Source organism: Cebus imitator, unplaced genomic scaffold (genome assembly GCF_001604975.1).
Source record: "Cebus imitator isolate Cc_AM_T3 unplaced genomic scaffold, Cebus_imitator-1.0 Scaffold62, whole genome shotgun sequence".
Classification (NCBI taxonomy): domain Eukaryota; kingdom Metazoa; phylum Chordata; class Mammalia; order Primates; family Cebidae; genus Cebus; species Cebus imitator.
In genome coordinates this window covers 7043232-7062906 of record NW_016107377.1, presented here as the reverse complement: position 1 = coordinate 7062906, position 19675 = coordinate 7043232, and the positions used below count along the sequence as shown (strand labels likewise).

Here is a 19675-nt window from a genome sequence, read left to right as displayed (position 1 = left end):
AGGTTTATTATATTTTCTCTACCTTTTTATATACTAAAAATATTTCGCTATAAAAAAATATACAGCTTTTCTAGATGATGCCAAACTTTCCTTCAAAGTATACATATAGATGTGTCACCCTACAAGCAGTGAGTGGGGTTCCCATCACTCCATGTCCTTACCCAGTCTCAGGTGGTCAGACTTCTAACTTTTGGCTTATCTGATGGGTGGGTAAGAAATGGCATCATATTGTTGCTTTAAGCTTTCTTTCTCTTTTTTATAAGTGAGGTTGAACATGTCCTCATGTGCTTATTGACCATCAACTTTCCTCTTCCAGCAACTGGATTTCATATCCCTTGTGCATTTTTTTCTATTTATTTGCTTTTTCTTATTGTTTTGTAGGAAACACTAATTAAGAGCACAGGGAATACAAGTTGATGTCCTTTTTCAGTTTAAGTTACAAGTGGCTATCTCTCTTATACCAGACAGAGCAAAGGCTAATGGAAAATGTCTAGATACAGACTGGGTCACATCTTAGGTTTACCACTAAAACCATGCACTTAACATTTTTGTTCATTACTTTTAAATGCATCACTATTAATGCATTATTATTAAATGTGTGGCTATGAGAAAGTAAAATCACAGAAGCAAAAAATGTTTCTATATGAAGTTAGTATCTTATGGTGTCTTCAAGTTGATGTCACTTTTCTTGCATTAAAAATATAATAAAAACAATCAATTAAACAACTAAATGTATGGGATTAGCAACTCCACATATTTCTCCCTGGTAACCTTATATTACCTTACATTAAAATTAAATCACAATTTTATTCATTTTTGCTGCCATTTGTAGGGGAGAAAAAACCAACAATGACATAAATTAGCAAAAAATTTTGAGATTTTCCCAGTTAGCTCTAATTTGTATTAGTCCTGTGTGTGTGTAGGTGTGAGTAAGCATGTGTCTGGTCTTTAAGAAAATGACAATCTCTGGAAATTACTTCAGGAGAAATTTCTTTTCGTATTTGATCCTTCTACAATTATCATTGTTTATACCTTAAAAGAAAGACACTTTTTCTTATTTAAACTAGGAGGAATCAATTTCTTTAGAATGCTGGAAAATCTTTATGTTAATTAAGGAATCTCGTTTATGTGATAGATGTTCTTCAGCATATTTTTGGTAGCAGCACAAAAAAACTTCAGTTCCATTTATGATAGAAAGGTAGCGTTGCCTTGGTGAATGAGAGACGTATTGCTTTAAGTAAAAATGGGTCGTTTCTCAGCCCTACAGTGTCAATGGGAATTTTAAGCATTGCAAAACAGTAACTTCACAGACAAGTGTTACAATGTTTAAGTTTGAAGTTTAACCCTGTTTCCAGGGACTGGCTGTATTGCTCTAAAATTTCAGATATATTTAAAATCCTCAAAGACTTGGTCATTTGCTCAGTGATTCTCAACCTTTCTGTGCTCCCCCAGTTCTCAGTGCACCCGTCGGTTGTGAGTCAGCCCACATCCCTGCGTTTAGCCTGATGTTAGGAAATGAGGGATTGCACAGACACAATGACTGCCAAGCAATGCCAAGCTGAGCAGGGCAGGCAGCAACAGCATGTCAAGGACACTGTCTTAGACTGGCCAGGCAAATGAAAGATTTGGAGAAATCCCATCTGTCCCCAAATAAACTTTTACATAACAAATGGTGCCAAGATACTGGGGCGTGGGAAAGTCTGTCAAACAGGATCTGTCTGAGCATTCAAGGAAGTGGGATTCTTAGGAAATACCATGAGTTCACCCAGCTCCCGCCATCAACTTCTTTTTCCAGCTTTGTCTGGAAATTAGTGATTGAGAGTGAAGCCTGCCACCTCTGGGCCTCTGCCGTTGTATATTGTGAATCCACTGGCTGTGTGTGAGCAGGAGCAGATGGAACCAACAAGTACCATGAGGCAAACAAGAACAAAGGAGAAACATACAGAGTAAGAAATTGAGGAGGCTCTGAGACACGAAATAGCTTGCCCATAATTCTCATGGCTAGTTGGGGCATATCTGGGATTACATCCATAGGTATGACTCTCAAGCAATTGTAAGTATCTAATATGGCATAATATGAAGACTAACTCTGCTTCCTATCTCAGAGTGACAACGTCTCATTGCCACACTTCTTGGCTTAATCTTAATTAAGACTTCCAGCTCTCTCTCCCACTCCCAGTCCACTGTGTCTCTCTCCACTCTTGTTTCTAGCTGCTCATCTAGGCTTTCCAGCCACCTCGTCACTAGCTCACCATACGTCCCCAGCTTGTCTGGGGACTGCTGTGCCCCAAAATGTGAATACACACAGCCCTACTTCTCCCTTATCTCCCTCATTCCTCCAAACACTGACTGCAATCACATAGTCAGGTCATGAAGGCACCATACTTACTCTGAAGGGTTTAGCATATCAGTGCTTGACACAAAACAGAAGGTCAATAAAAATAATGTTAACAAATGTAGGTATGATGGAAAGACACTATGTATATGTTTGACAACTTATAATTGGGTGTCAGACTTCACTGGCTTGACAGTTCATTTGCTGCTTCCTGCTGCAGGGAATATCCATAATGATCTTTGTCCTCTACTGGTCTCAGCTGGCTACCGTGTAGCTGATCTCTCCAGACACCTTTCTCTCTATTTTACCACCTCTCTTCTCTGAGTTCAGCCTCCCTCAAATTCTCCTTCTTTGTTGAGCTGCTAAGAGAAAACAGAAATTTCTTATTATTTAATTTGTAGAATAATTTTGCTTTTTTGTCTCTATCTTCCCACTTTACCCTTGGGCCCCATATGTTATCACCAAAAATGTCATTCACATATTTTCCCTTAAAAATAAAAAAAGTTAAAGTCTCTAAAATGTGTAAACAAGAACAGAAGGAGCATTTAAAATTACAATGTTTTATGGCTTTACATATATTAGATTAAAATCTCATAATAATTGTATTAAAATTTCCTTGAATGATTACCGGAAACAGTTTAAGTAATTTTTTATAGGGAGTTTTTTTCCTTGGGGTATATCCCACTGGGATTACACAATCATTTAAGTTTTTTTTTTTAAGTCACGTAGAATAACTTTTCTCTGTGTGGTTTTGTCACCAAATGGATAAATGGGTAGTGTCGTTTATGTAATTTTACTTTCAATTCTAACTAATTCCCTTTTAATTTATTTAAATTTTTAATAGACTATTTACAAACTTCCTAAGTAAAATCTACAATGTGTGGTATGCATCCTTTGTCTCCTCTTGTTCCTCTCAAATCAAACTGGACCTGACATTCATAATGGTCTTTGCAAAATGCAGATCCTGTGACCCTCCCCGCTTCCTGCTTGCAAACATTCACTCACTGCTCCAAACACCTTAACATGGTCAACTGCACTGTGTGTGAGCAAGCCCACCCTTATATCCCTCTCTAGCTCATTCTCCATCCTTACTCTTGATGCTCCAAATAAAACTGAATTCACTCAGAGGCTTGAAAGTATCAGGCCTTTCTTTTGCTGGCGCTCTTGCCAATTTCTCTCCCTTTGTCTGAAGCACTCCCACTGCTCACATACTGTGTGGTTTTACCCCTATTATTTCTTTTATTCAGGCATATGGTTGTGGCTAATCTACCTCATGGAACCAGAACCACCCCTTCTTGAATGCCCAAGCTCCCTGCCTCACACTGGGAGAAGACCCTCTCCACATACAAAGAACCTTTAGAATAATCCAGGAAATATGTCATTTGAGCAACAAATGTACAGTTGTCAGCCTGTCCTCCATGTTGCCAGCTATACCTGCTCTAGGAGGATACTCTGTGGATCAGGGTTCTCTTCCATGCACCCATGACACTCTACATACATGACATTCAACACATTATCCTATACATGTCTCCTAATATGTCTTCATCCTGCACTGAAATGTACACTTTGCAAGGAGAGAGACATCTATTTGATTCACCATTTTAACTCCAGAGAGAAAAACTTGTCTGACTCCAGGGCCTCCAGCACCCCATACAGTTTCTTTGTGAGTAGCTAAGTGCTTTTCTGCATTCTACACATTGCATGGTCATACACAGCAGCCCTGCCTGGCATATAGTATTTTCCCATTAAAAATATGTCGAATTAATTAATCCTCGATTTTGACATGTACTTCCTAATAGCTTTATTGCTGATCCTCTTTTTCTTTTTAAATTTTATTTTTGGTGTTTTGAGCATTCTTTAAATTTCTCTGAAGATTGCACTACCATTTTTCAAAACAAAGAAGTTGAGGCTTGCAGTGTAACTTGATTTCACAAGCCACACACCCCACCCCTCTGCACCAAGATGCCCACCTGATCCACCAACGACATGCACTTTTTATTTGAAAGCTGGCTTCTCCTATTCTCAGTTCTTTGAAGGAATAGTGGGTGGTATAGGAGAGGATGCAGCTGGAACTATTACTGTTTGTTCTGCAGAGACAGCAGGCCCTGTACTATGTTTCAAAGCTTGGAAGAATTTGGAAGCAGAAAGTTCACAATCGCTACTGTGCGGTTTTACCCTCATTATTCCTTTTGTACACTCACATGGTTGCAGCTAATCTGCCTTGTGAAACCCACCCCTTCTCCTTGAATGCCCAAGCGGTCTGCCTCACATTGCGAGAAAACCTTCTCCACATAAAGAGAACCTTCAGTATAATCAAGGAAATACTTCATTTGAGCACCAACCTTCCTTTCCTCCACATTGTTGAGAAAATTGTCAAAATACTACTTTTGTTATAATTAAGGTTCTTCAAAATACAAATATATTCATGGAGAATGCTTCCTCCCACGTTCCGTCACAGCAGAGCTGCGTGCTACAGTGAGAGCCCGATGGGCCCCTCACGGCCTGCATTCTAAAGACAGGGCAGCTACTCTGCCAGCCCCTTGCTTGGCCCTTTTTAGGTCCTCTCTAAAAGACTTCAAATCTGGAAAGACTGCACTGATAAAGTATTTGCAGAACTGTGCTTTTTGTTTTCCTGCTTAAAGAACAGGGAGAACACATGTAAGTGTTACAGGAGGAGGATCTGGACACAGATCTATCTCCTCCTCAAGCATTCTTTCCAAGTCTCCTTGTATTGCTTCCTGAAATATTTATACGAGTAAATACCCGACTTATCATAAGGAAAGTCTGGGATGACATAGTCAAACACATTCATCTACAAAAGAAGATACAGGCTTGCAATGGTTACTGAGGTGGCCAACTGCCTGGTCAACATTTAGATCTGTTAACAGCAGTAAGTATACATTAGTAAAATAGTTTTTTTTTCTTTCACTTCAAGAACTGGGCAAATACATGATCATGGAAATAATTACCTAAAGGGAAGACTTAAAGATTTGTGTTGGAAAAGACTAAAGGTGACTCACAAGTACCTAAAGCAGGGGCAGAGCTCTTAGGGTGTCCAAAAAATTCACTTATTTTTTTCCTTCTGCACTTACCAGTTTTACAACTTCACTTTTGAAAGCATTTAACATGATTTACCTAAAATTATTTTTCTATTAGTTTTATATGATTCTATCTTTCCATAGGCTTATTTTTTATCTTTTTAAATGAATATTCATTTTTAATTAACAAATCATGTTTGCCTCACTAGAGTGTAAGCTCTGTGGGGAAATACCTTTCCCCACTGTATTCTCAGCAACAAATACATAGCAGAAAATCAATAAATATTTGTCAAATAAATAACTTTTCAGAACTACCCACTATAAGTAATAACGTCATTAAAATAGAAAGTGCTTACTGGTCTGGTATTCTGTGATTGATACATTCTGAGGGTTTTACTTGGGTTCTTTCATGCAGTGCTCACAAAACTCTACAAGATAGGGATAGTTATTATTATAGTTTAACCAGATGAGAAAATAGAGGAACAGAGAAAAACAGGTGTGACACAAGTCACGGATAGGAACCAACAAACTACTCTGTAAAGAAAGGCAATTTAACTCCAGGATCAGTTAAGCCATTGCCCTCTACTGCCTTTGAGGCCAGAGACACAAGGAAGGAAAGTAATTAATATAACCAAAAAAAAGTGGAGTCTCTCCCAGGGTTTGATTATGTCTACAAGGGTAACCCTTACTGTACAGATTCCAATATATGGGAATTTCAGTCATCATGGTTTAGTTGAATAGTGTCAGTGCCCGAACAACTTGAGGTTTTTTTGTTTCTTGTTTTTTTTTGAGGCAGTCTCACTCTGTCCCCCAGGCTGGAGTACAGTGGCCTGATCTCAGATCACTGCAACCTCCACCTCCTGGGTTCAAGTGATTGTCCTGCCTCAGCCTCCCGAGTAACTGGAATTACAGGCCCCTACTACCATGTCTGGCTAATTTTTGTATTTTTAATAGAGACGGGGTTCCACTATGTTGGCCAGGCTGGTCTTGAACTCCTGACCTCAAGTGATCCACCTGCCTTGGCCTCCCAAAGTGCTGGAATTACAGGTGTGAGTCACCACGCCCAGCCAACAATTTAAATTTTCCTTCCCATGGTAGATTGACTGTGAATAATGACATGAAGTACAAATTTTGCTGCAAGCTCATCACTTCTTAAATCACTTTGTAAATAACAGATGTACATCATGATCAGTATCCAACCTGATCACTTCTTGCTTAGTGTACTGGTGGTCCATCACTGTTGCATTTGTTGTTTGTTCAGTTTCCACAGACAACAAAACATGTAGTTGTGTTGCCTTTTTGTCTCCCAGCGATAGACCCATGTGACATTTTATAAAGATAGGCAATTGAGAGAGGGAATTGTCCAAAAAAGCTGTCCAAAAAAGAAAGAAAGAAAGAAAATTGATAGCATTGGATGTGAAATTCAACTCAGCATAAATAAATGGAGTCACAGAAGAATAGCTGGCCGTAGGGATGTTGATGCTGCTGCCATTGAGAGACTCAGTATGCAGCCAGAGGAACTTAGTGACAGTGAGCTTAACAGCCTAAATGACAAAAATAGTTGTGAAGAAAAGAATGAAGATGTCTTAAAGGAAGTGAAGCTGGTAAGAAGATAACTTCACATTAAAGGAGTTCTCAGAGATACTGCAAGACATTGAAGACACAAAAAATACAATGGTGCGAGCTGATCCAAATTTAGAAAGGAGTATGACAATTAGATAAAACACTGAAAAGATGCTGGCTCCATGTTGTAAGTTTTATGATGAGAAGAAGGTAAGCACTGCCTACTCTTTCTTTTTTTAATGGAAATTAACTTTTATGTCTATAACATACAAAAGGTATAAGTAGGACTTATATAAAACCAATAACCTGTACACACAAACAGAAATTATGTGAAATTAGGTTATTGCTATATCTCTTTAAGCCAGAGGGAGGAGGAGAAACAGGATGAGGTCCCGGAGCTTCTGTGTTCAATGAAGGTAGCTTGCCAGGCAGTGCGCCCAGGCTACAGTGCCAAGGGGAGTGGGGAGTTGGGGGAGGGGATGTGATAACGAGTTGTAAGGCTTCCGGGCACAGCTGTGAGGGAGGCACTTGAGGGGAAGTATGCCTGAGATGTAAACAGTCTTGTCCACACTCAGCAGGTGGGATTTGTTAGTGGGGGCAAACCAAGGGTCTCCATAGTTCCCAGCTGGCCCTCCTTAACATGCTTATCTCATGTGGTGCAGGAGTAGGCAGGGATAAGACGTCAGTCCACAGCAGGGAAATCATCAGGAGCAGCCGCCACAGGTGCCTCTCCCAAGGCTGGCAAACAGTTACGCACACAAGGGCTGTGACTGACCGGTGCTGACGGCAGAGCTCACAAAACTCCTGTGTTCTCAAGGTTTAGATACATTCTGGGACGGGCGAACTGGTCTATGAGTCACATAGTACACGGAGGGGTGCCGATAATCCAAAAAATTTAGCAAAACACCTTTCGCGTCCATGATGCAGGCTTGAGGGAGCCAAGAAGAAAGTCCAAAGCTCTGCCACATAGACCTTGAGGGCTCGTGTCCACCGGTTAATCCTCTCCAAAGCCTCCCCTGCCACCTGTTGGTGCTTTGTTTTTTGTTTTGGGTGGTTTGTTGTTTTATTGTGTTGTGTTTTGTTGTTGTTGTTGCTCTTCTGTCGCCCAGGCTGGAGTGCAGCGACACGATCTCCGCTCCCTGCAACCTCGGTCTCCCGCGTTCCAGCGATTCTCGTGCCTCAGCCCCGTGGGCTGCTGGGCGCGCGCTCCCGAGCCGGTAAATTGTTCTGTTTTTGTAGACCCGGGATTTCGCCATGTTGGCCAGGCTGGTCTCGGCCCGGATCCACCCCGCTCTGCCTCCCAAACTGCTGGGATTACAGGCGTGAGGCCCCGCACCAGGACCATAGTCCTGCCATCTTGGGAGCAAGCTGTCGTGGTGATTTCGTGGCTGGAATGGGATCCGCTCATGATTCACCGTCATTCCGGGAATGATCACAGACGTTTTCCTAGGACCTTCAGACCCCACTACGCCTGTTTCACAGGAGACCATAGCCAGCTATTGCCGTGTGTGGGCCTTCCCTCCAGACTCTGCCCTTGATGGGGCAGACGCCGCAGTCATAGGCTGCAAACTTGGTTCCCCTGGGGTTGGATCTAAGTTGGTCAATATAATTTTCTCCATGAGATAAATAAGTGGGGTCAGTGGAGATAAGGCAGTTGGATGTTTTGCTCTTTTTCTGCTTTCTAGCTGCAAGAAGAAATGTCTTTTTTCTTCTTTTTCTAAGTACATATAATAAGTGGGGCAGAGGCCCCAATCTATTCCTTTTTTTATTCCTGATTGTACGACATCTTATTGTGACCACTTTGATGGGCAGGACTAAAAAGGCCTCCAAGCCCTCCACCTCTCCCAGTCGGTTACGTGGCCGTTGGGCTGCAAAACCGAAACCGGAAGCAAAGTCCTCTTCACGTCTCCCAGCTCTTTATGTGCTGGGTTGGGCAGCAGCACCGGAACCGGAAGGAAAGTTCTCCAGGCCCTCCACTTCTCCTAGCTCGTTATGGGCCGGTTGGGCAGCAGCACCGGAACCGGAAGCAGCTGCATCTGTGGTCGAGTGCTGGCTGGATACCGAATTAGGTCTTTGTTTCTGAACATGTAGTCTGGGATCTTATTTTCTTTCCTTCTTCTTTCTCACTGTCAGCCTCCTCATCAAAGTTCAGACTGAGATATTATTGTTTTTGGAGACTCTTCTGAAGATCTGGCTTGGAAGCAGTATCCGAGCTGTTTTTCCCACCAAGACTTCCTTCAGTATTTTCTTCCAAAACAGGGGAGCTGAATGAAAGAACATGAACTTTGGTTTCCAGATCTTTATTATCTGGCTCCAGGGCAGCCCGAACATCAATGCCATGAAGACAACATGGCTGTGGGGCGTATGAGAGTCCACCAAAGAGTCAACTCCTCTTTGGTCCTTGACTTCACCCAGCGTAGTATGGCTTCCGGATTTGGCTGCACCACGGATGGCTGAAGGAGCTTTTTTCTCTGCTGTTTCTTGAGCAATGCTCTGATTATCCAGCGCCACCTGTTAAATTTGCTTCATCTCATCGTGAAAGGCACTGACTCCGCTGGTACCAGGCCGGCAGCACCACGTGTCCATGCCTGCCACCAAGTAAGTGGCAACCACGTCCTCACTCCTGACTGCTCATGGCTCTAAACTACTTTTGAGAGCTTGTGTGGAGAGTCTAGCAGGGGAGCACAACTACTATACCTGTGAGCGAAGGCTGGACTTCTTCTATCGGGGATGGACGTCTTCTTCCACCCAGCTCGCAGCTTCAGGAGGGACGCATATGGAACGGTGAGAGAAGAAGGGGACACACGCCTAGCCAGCCAGGTCAGCTGAATCAACCCTGGTGATCAATGGGATAACAGACGTCTCAGCCAGATCGCCCTCACATCCTAAAGTGTCCTCGATAATTTTTTTACAAATTAATAGAATGCTTTCATCCTCAGTGTTTCTGTTTTTAATTATAGTATACTAAATATTAATTTTATGATTTTTATCATTTTCTGTACATTTACAATACTTGACAATAAGAGTAATGTTTTCACAAATTTTTTTAAATTTACAGAAAAATAATTTTCACATTGATTATTAAAACCATTTTGCATGGTTTCAGCTTACATCTGCAAAGTAGGGACAGCTAGTATTCAAAGAACTTCATGAGTAAATAGTGAACGTGTTTGAATTATGAATCACAAGTTTAGATGGTTCAAAGTATTGCTATATTCTTGCAATATATATCAAGGGAAAGGCTTTAAGGCTCTTTAGCTAGCTTACGAGTCCCATGGGAAAAGCTGATTCCATGAGAATAGGAAGATGCCAAGAGAAAAATGCTAGCTTTTGAGAAGCAAGAACCTGAATTATATATTGGCTTATCAATTCTATACTCAAGCTCTCATTCAGTAGCTGAAGCTTTTACCTCATCTGTAAAATTTAGAGTAATACAAATTTTGCAGGATAATTCTGTGTATGAGAAAAATATGCATGCATGTGTATACATGTGATGGGGCAGAGAGCACTTCCAAAGGCAGCCTGCTGTTTGGATGATCGTGGACATCCCCATGCAGGGCATAGCCAGCTCTGCATGGTAGGCCAAAAGTTGGGGCTATCTATGTGGCATCTTGGATTTTCTAATAAAAACATTAGATATTCCAGAAAAGATTTGCAAACTCTGCAGTATCTTTTCACATGTACTTGTTTCTCTGATTCTGCATTCACAGACAACATACCGTAGCTTCTCTGTTTCTCTTTTTGTTTGAGTACAGTACAAAGAGAATCAAATTTTAATAACTATTATTATGTGTTTACATGTAATGACGCTATTTCCATGTTCGCACAGATGGTCTCAAATAACAGAACATTATTACAACCAGTTCTCATAAATGTGGAGCTTCTCTACTAGTTTCTTTGATGTCTATCAATAAAATATTGTCATTTTGATATTCATTTTTGTAATAAACTTTTATACTATGCTGGAAATTTGCTAGAATTTTAAGTTGCTTGTGTTTCCTTTGTAGGGGAGTCAGAAGAAAGGTTTTCACATTGAGCATGCTCCTGCCTGGAGTTTGCATAAACACATTTAGGTAGATGGTTTGTTAGCAGGGATCTGAAAGAGAGCTGAGGGATGCCAGAGTTGTCCTTAGAAAGAGTCTTGGCCCCTGCTTGTCTCTCCAGCTTAAGACTTATTACTTCTCCACATATTTTACTCTAAAACATCCTAAGTTAGGGGTCTATTTTCCTGAAGCTCATCTTCTTTCTCATCTCTGTACCTTAAAGCAATGTAATACTATGAAAAAGAGATGTGATAGACTCAACTAAGGTAGTGCCAGAGTGGATGGAGAGCAGGTCTGATTAGGAGAGAGGTTAAAGAAACAGATTCAAGTGCCCCAAATCCCCATGTAAATTCCTCACCCACATAAGAACACCTTTTGATATCTACCCCTGAGTGCAACTGCCTATCATTTTCTCCCACCAGCCATAGGAACCATGCACTTTAGACACCCCCTGTCTCCTGCAATTTGCCACTTGTTCTATATTCACCTCTATCTGGTCTGTTTGCCTGATATATTTTTCTCCCCAATTTTGCCTCCTTTATTTTCTGGAGAAAACGTTGCTTTATCTGACTCTGGTGGACTATTTGTGCCCCACCCCTACAAATTCATATGTTAAAGACTAATACTCAGTGTGATAGTATTTGAGAGTGGAGACTTTAGGAGGTAATTGTGTCATGAGAATGGAGCCCTTGTGAATGGGATTAGCATCCTTATTTAAGACACAAAAGAGATGATCTCCCTCTTGACTATGCGAGGATACAGCAAGAAGGCGACCATCTACAAACCAGGAGGAGAGCACTCACCAGACACAGGATCTGCTGGCACCCTGCTCTTGGAAGTCCTGGCCTCCAAAATTGTGAAAAATATAATTTGTTGTTTAACCTACACAGTATATATACATTTATTATAGCAGCCCAAATGGACTAAGACACTGACCTCCCCTGGTAGAATTAACCACTTTGCCAGTTGTTCAAAAAGCCCCTTAAGTAAGTATACTTCTGCTAAGATATAATATGTACAAAATATAACATATATATATTATTTTGTTGTTGGCATCAAAGTTCCTGTTAGGGAAATAACTATTTTTATTTAAGAAAATATACTGAAAAACAGAAGTTAACAAAATGTGAGGCCTCAAAGGGATGAGTTAGCAGGAACACAGAGATAGATTAAAGAAGTGCGTCTCCAGAAAGGGAGTATGAAGCTGGGAGAAGACAGAGGAGAGAAAAGTTGGTGATGAGCTGCGTGCGTCTCCAGTAAGGGAGTATGAAGCTGGGAGAAGACAGAGGAGAGAAAAGTTGGTGATGAGCTGCAGATATATAAAGAACATGGTGGAAATTACCAGAAGGTAGAAGTTGCCAGAATCGTTGAGAGACTTAAGAAGAGAGAAATCTAATATTCAGCTTAAGGTCTTCTCCCATATGGTGATGAGACACAATTCTCTCATGCCATTACTCCAAATTGTCCCCAGTAAAAGTCTGCTTCCCATGGTGGCATCGAGAGTAGAACTTTGGGATATAAAAGAGAAAGATCTGTAGCCTCTGTTTCAGTTGCCATCAAGACAAAAAGGGATCAGGATCAAAGAAAACATATATAAAAAGAATTCTGAAGACAGAGGGTCACCAGAGTCAACAAGGGAATTTAGAAAAAGAAATCCCATCCTTCCTTCATTCCAGATCCCTGCCTCTACTCACCATTGTGAACCATGTACAATGCCAGTAATTTCCCCACCTGTAAATTTAGAGAGATAAACTAGATGGTTCCTCAGGCCCCTTCTGCTTTAATATTCTATGAATCTATAAAGCGTTGTATCAAACTAGGGGAAAACAAGAAAAGTTGTGTCCTATTGTAGTAGATTGTTTGGTGATATGAATTAACTTGCTTAGGCACAGGAGATGATACAAATAATGACACTCATTTAACACCTAAGGAAAAAAAAAAAGAAAAAAATTAAGAGAAGTATTCTCATGGCACCCAAAAATGGCTTGTTTAGATTATTCTGGCAGCTTTGTAACATCTGTTCTAAAAATTATGATGTGTTTTGAAATTACTACTTGAGCGTATATACAATGTGTGTCAGACATTTATGTAATTATATTCTTTTAGAAAAAAACACAGTTCCGGTATTCGTTGGATACAAACATGCTGATATAAGCAAAAATCAATTTCCCATTCTCTCCAAACCTGGCAATTTAAAGGTAGTTAACACCAAGTTAACATTAACTTAAACTGTCAGTTTAACATTAACTTAAACTGTCAAGTAACAATTAATGATAAAGGATTGGTCCTTCCCTTGATTAAAATGCAATTATGTGGAAGGAAAATATTAAATTATTTCTGTTTATCCACCAGCAATTATCTGACTGTGTTTAAGTAACTCCAGTACAAAAAGCTACTATTTGGAAGGAATACGTGTGTTGTTTGGGTCTACTCACATAAATGATGGTGAGTCTGTCTGTTTTGCAGTGGAGAGACTAATGCAAGGAGGTAGGGGAAACTGTTGTAATTTCTAAAATGAGCAGATATTGATGTAACTAAGTCAATTTTCCATCAGTCATATATTAACTGCATGCATACAGAACCAGTGGTGTACTGTGCAGAGTTCTGGCCTGGATTCGAATTCTGACTCCAATGCTTATTGTTTGTATGATCTTAGTTACTATCTGTGCTTCAGTTTATTTCTGTGAGATATATATATACACACACATATATGTATTATATATATATATATATATGTATAATACATATAACACACAACTATGTATTACATAGGTGTGTATTAATTTTGTTAGAAAATTTGCCAAAAGAAGGGATTTAGAGAAGGTATAAATTACGTAAGAAATAAGCAAGTGTTTCTTTGTTATAATATTGGAAGAAAATTAAGGGATTTAAAGGCAATACAATGTAATTGTAGAATGGATATAGGCACCTGGGGAAACAGAAGGGACCTGTTTGCATTTATTACCGACTATATTACAGACATTGGAATAGACCCATTACCTGTGGCAGCTCATACAAACTGTCTAACCTTCTAAGAAGTTATTATATCCATCTTACAAGTATAGGAATTAAGGGCTCAGGGATGCCAAGTTAATTATCTAAGAACACGAAGCTGGTAAATGGGTAAGTCATGATCAGACTCAAGTCTTTAGATAATAACTTTATGGTCTTTGCACCGCTGTGTGGCACTTCAGACCTGGTAAGGTGTGTAGCTTATAGCCACTAATACTAGATATCTAAAGCAGAATTTCTTAAACTTTTGCGTCTCAGGACTATTTTACACTCATAAAAAAGTATTGAGGACTTAGAAGAGCTTTGGTTAATGTGACAAATAGCTATCACTGCATGGCATTATAGAAATTAAAACAGAAAAAATTTAAATTATTTAAAAATGAGATTTATAAACCCATTGCACAGTGTCACAAATAATGTCTATTTATAAAAAATAAGACTTATCAAAGCAATAAATACTAGTAAGAAGAGTGGCATTGTTTTATAGTTTTTGCAGACCTCCTTAATGTTTGGCTTAACAGAGGACAGATGAGTTCTAATTCAGTAGCTTAAATATGTTGTTTTGTTTGAAATACATGGAAATAAAAGGAGTATTGTAGGAGTCATTTCAGATATTTTTTGACCTTCCTCTCTGATATAATACCAAAACTCAACAACTAATCTTTCTAATGTTTCCTAAAGATTAGTTGTAATGTGGAATATCTGAAACAACTTTTCATGTATTTTACATTAAAATTTTTGCCTATCTTCACTTGAAATAGATTTTTACCCTTGTTTGATTTTTGATTCTTATGTATCAGTCATTTGGAACCTATTGGTTTAACAGCTTCCTAATACTGACATATTTTATTATTCAATGCCAAAAAATGACATTTGCTAATATTACCACAAATCTGATCAGAACAGCCTTTAAAAATTGGGAAGCTGTCAAACTCATGAGACAGATATAAATTTTCCATAATTCTAATTTTCACATGGAAGCTTGAACTTCATCACTGGAAACAAATATTGTTAGTTTGTGTTCCTTGAAATGACAGGTGCATTTTGTTGATTTTCCAAAACTCTTGGCCAAATGAAGAAGTCTGAAAAGCACTGTTTGTCAATTAGTCATTCTTTCAAAAAAAAGTTTCATGAAAAAAGCATCTAGTTCAGCTTGCAACTTAAAAAATTGCACGAGGTGCTTTGGCACAAGACAGCTATGGATTGAAAAATACAGAACTGCTTTAAACATACTCCCCATTTTGTCACACACAACCTTCAAGCATGTTCATTTCAGAATCTAGATGTTTTTAAAATAACAAATGTTACTGCTTCATTAGGAATATTTTGAGTGAGATTGAAATATCCCTTTTTTGCTGCAAGTATGTGGAGGTGAAGAATGTGATGACTATTAGCACAGTTTGGTGCCACTATCTTGCTTTGTGCTATAAGACCAGCAGTTAAACCCACCATTACATTTGCATAAGCAGGGTAAATGACAAACAGTGAGAACAAAACACAGTTTAGTAGTATTACAAAAATAGCTTTGACATCCTGGATCCCTCAAAAGAACTCAGAACACCTTCAGAGATAGGCAGATCACACTTCGAGAGCTAGGGTCTAAAGGATTATCTTAATGATTAAATAATTTAAAAAATGTCAAGCTGATAATCAGATAAATTTGCTAAGCAAAAGCCTTAAATGTGTATGATTTGATTAAATAGAAAACCTATGTGTTACAGCATTTAATTTTTGCAGGGAGTACAAGAATAGGCAAATTATGTCAATGCACACAGAGCCACACAAATTCTCCCTCAATCTTTTTTTGGTTTAGGAGTTTCTTTAGGTTTGATCAAAGTCATTGAATTTTTAATTAAAATTCTTTTTTTTTTTTTCGAGATGGAGTTTCGCTCTGTCTCCCAAGCTAGATTGCAGTGGCATGATCTCAACTCACTGCAACCTCTTCCTCCCAGATTGAAGTGATTCTCATGCCTCAGCCTCCAAGCAGGTGGGGCTACAGGCATGTGCCATCACGCCTGGCTAATTTTTTTTTTTTTTTTTTTTTAGTAGACACAGTGTTTTACCACATTGGCCAGGATGGTCTCAAACTCCTGACCTCAAGTGATTTGCCTGCCTCAGCCTCTCAAAGTGCTGGGATTACAGGTGTGAGCCACCGTGCCTGGCCTATGTTCTATTTTAAAATGATTAATGTAAAAAAAAACTTACTTTCAAAGAAAGATCCAACACTTCATCACATCAGCCTTGTTAAAGTTTCTGAACTTCTTGGCGAAAATAAATTTTATACAATTCTTCAGTATAAGGAAAGGTCTAGAAAAGGAAGGAAAATGAGAATGAAAAAGAGATAATAAAGGAGGAGATGACCTGTTGAGTAGGTGACACCAGTGGCTGAACTTGTCTTCTTTGCATTACACCAAACAACCCCTTCCAGGTGACAGGAATCTGCAAAATTGTGGAGGATTCTCTTTTAACATGGTGTATTAGTAAGTTCTCTTATTGCTATAAAGAAATACCTAAGACAGGGTAATTTATAAAGCGAAGAGGTTTAATTGGCTCACAGTTCCACAGGCTATACAGGAAGCATGGCAGCATCAGCTTGGATTTTGGGGAGGCCTCAGGAACCTTATGATCACGGCAGAAGGCAAAGGGGAAGCAGTGCTTCATGTGACTGGAGCAGGAGGAAGAAAGAGAGGGAGCAGGCACTGCAAACCAGATCTCATGACAACTTACTATTGTGATGACAGCATGAACAGAATGGTGTTAAACAATGAGAAGTCACCCCGATGATCCAATCACCTCCCACCAGGCCTCACCTCTAACACTGGGGATATAGTGTAACACGAGACACAGATCCAAACCATATCACCTGCATTTCCATTTAATATTGTCATAAGTAGATTTGTTTTCTTAAAATTAAATATTTGAGGTACTACTGCATATTTTTAAATACACAATCTGTTGATAATGTGTAGAGAAAACAAGAAGACAGCATCAATTTCATGTTCACCATACATGAGGCAAACTTCTTAACCTGCATAGGGATCCAAGTCAGCTGGTCTGGAACACCTGAACTACATGGGCTTACAGATCTATACATTTTACTCACACAACAATAAGTACTAGAAAAAAATGCAAAGACAGCATTTTTATTGTTTACAAAAGCAGCTCAACCAATGGTTAAAAGTGTAGCACCTGAAACAGACTTGCTTGAGTTCAGCTCCACTTCCACCACTTATTATACATGTGACCTTGGGTGAGTCCCCTAATCTCCCTGTGGTTCAATTTAGTTCCTTCTATAAAATGGACACCAAGATAATAATTTCTAATTCATAGAAATTATATGTTGGTTTTCTAACATGCAGTCTTTAATAGACATTACATTTTTGGGGTTAATTGTTATTAGGGTTAAATGAGTTAATAAATGGAAAGTGCTTACAACCAAGAACTACAAGGAGTTTGTTCTCCTTGTCATCATCATCATAATTATTACTATCATCATTATTACATGGTTTAACAGATTCTCTCACTTACTTCTAAATAAAATGTCCCCACGGTAGTACACACCAAGCCAAGTATAGAATGAAGCACACATATTGCTTTTTAGGAGGAAACTTAGTCCTCGTGAATTCTGCTTACTTGAGATCCTTCTGGCATCCAAGGGAATTTTATGTGAGTTTTCAGGGAATTCTTTGATCTGTTGCTGAGGATAAGAGTTCCATTCAAAAGCTTCCAATTGCACTTCATCCATGTTACTACTCTCAAAGACAGCCATAACAGCAGCTTCCATGTTAAAATTTTTTTCCACGTACACTCAATGAGAATGGGATATCTCCTTTGGTTCATTTTTCATTTTTATTTGTTTTTCTAATCTTCCACAAGTTCCACTTAACCAAATAACTCACAAGATTTTCTTTTCTACTCTTTTTCTCACAATTTCTCTCCTGACTTTCATTCTTCCTGCAGATTTGAAACTAATGATTGCCAGTTGGAATACACAAAAACTTCCCTAAGCATCTCCTCTTCAGCCCAAGTACTCAGCTCCATTCTTTACTAGGCAGGTGCACCCTCAGGGTACGTTATTTTTTTCTTTGTGTATCCATGCTTATTTGAGTTAACTTGTAACGCACAGGGCTTTTGATTATATGGAGATACTTTGTACTTCAGCAGACATAGAGGGAACGTTGTTGGTGAGGGAAGTTGTAGCATGATCTAGAAATTCCTTTTTGTCATGAAGCAGGACCCTAAAGCATTTCTTTCATTCTGGAGAGAAAGTCACACAGATATACAAGATGAACATCACCACCAATAACAACCACCTCCATCAATGCAAACAAGAGCCAGAAATCAACGAGTTGAAGTATTAACTAGCCACATAGTCATTACCTTATATCCCAACAAGCCCAGGGAAAATTAGGATGCCTAACACAGGATCCTGCTTTTCCCAAATAAAATTTCCACAATATATCCCACCATCTCTTTTGGTTTAGGGCTCCCTTAGAATATTTTCTAGGCACTGCAAATTAGAAAGGTGTTGGTTTTCTAACATGTAGTCTTTAATAGACATTACATTTCTTTGGGTTAATTGAATTATATGGCAGGTTAGGAACTGCACCTCATTGGTGAAAAAAATATGTACATTTACTAATTTTGCCAGTTTGGTTTATATTCCTTGGAAGACTCATATTTTGTAGAAAGATATTGTATAAATATAAACAACCCATCCTCATGTTGCCTTTCTCAGAAATGAATATATTTGGCTAAGAAAGCATTTCGAGCTTTCTGTTCTTTCAGGCACTTTTATTTCTAATAAGGTTCTCTGCCCTCTAGTGGTTGTTTTGTTTCTGGCATTGGAGTCAAGGTAATGTACAATTAGGAAGCATAATTTTGCCTAAGGATTTTAAAAGGAGTGGTTGTGTTCTCAATTTAACATTTAAAATGGTTTCTGGAGGGCCATGAGGATGCCAGGGGATTCTAGGATGACTTCACCTCATGTTGCACAAAGACAGGTACAAATTTCTACTTTATTTTTCAACCTATTTCTCTGTGCTGGGGGGGGATCTGTCTCATTTAGGCTACATATTATAGTCTATTATAATAATTCATTATTTCCATTTGCAAGTTAACAAAGAAGAGTTTATGTATGGCCTTAAATTCTGGCTGCTGGATAAAAGGCTTGAAATTCACTCTTATGAAAAATGATAAATGAGTCCTGTCAACTTTGAAGGCCATAGGGTAGATCCATATGGTGTGTTGTGGGGCCCATCTTCCTATTTCCAAGTCCAAGGAACTCTTTGGGAATCTGGTCATACTCATGCTTGGGCTTTGAAAAAACCAAGGTGATTTGGAAAATGTTTTCTGAGATGTAACAGCTGCGGCTGCATGATCAGAGGCAGATTTATTTTGGCACAGCTGCCAGGCCCTCATTGAGCCTTCTGTGAATTTTAATTCCTAGTAATTATTGGAAGTGACACAAAGTCTTATTAATTAACCCCTTTGACACAAACAGAAGGTGTGCTTCCTTCAGAGGACTGGGGGGTGAGTTGGAAAAGAGGTCATGGCGTGGCACTCTCACCCCCTTATTCACCAACCCACAGAAGATTAAGATGATCAGGTGGATTGGTTTGGAACTGCTATTTCATATTAATCTAAGAAGCTAGGCTATCCAATAATTGTATGATGATGGGGGA

At 39.2% G+C, this 19675-nt stretch overlaps 1 long non-coding RNA gene across 1 annotated transcript in view; it reads right to left on the bottom strand.

The window, feature by feature from the left end:
• Window positions 1–2175: 2175 nt before the first annotated feature.
• LOC108305408 overlaps window positions 2176–19675 on the bottom strand; it is a 40099-nt gene continuing 22599 nt past the window's right edge. Inside the window, exons 2-3 of the long non-coding RNA XR_001825715.2 lie at window positions 16197–16298; window positions 2176–2694 (exon numbers count right to left, since the gene is read on the bottom strand). This is a non-coding gene — a long non-coding RNA (uncharacterized LOC108305408). The remainder of the gene's footprint in view (window positions 2695–16196; window positions 16299–19675) is intronic.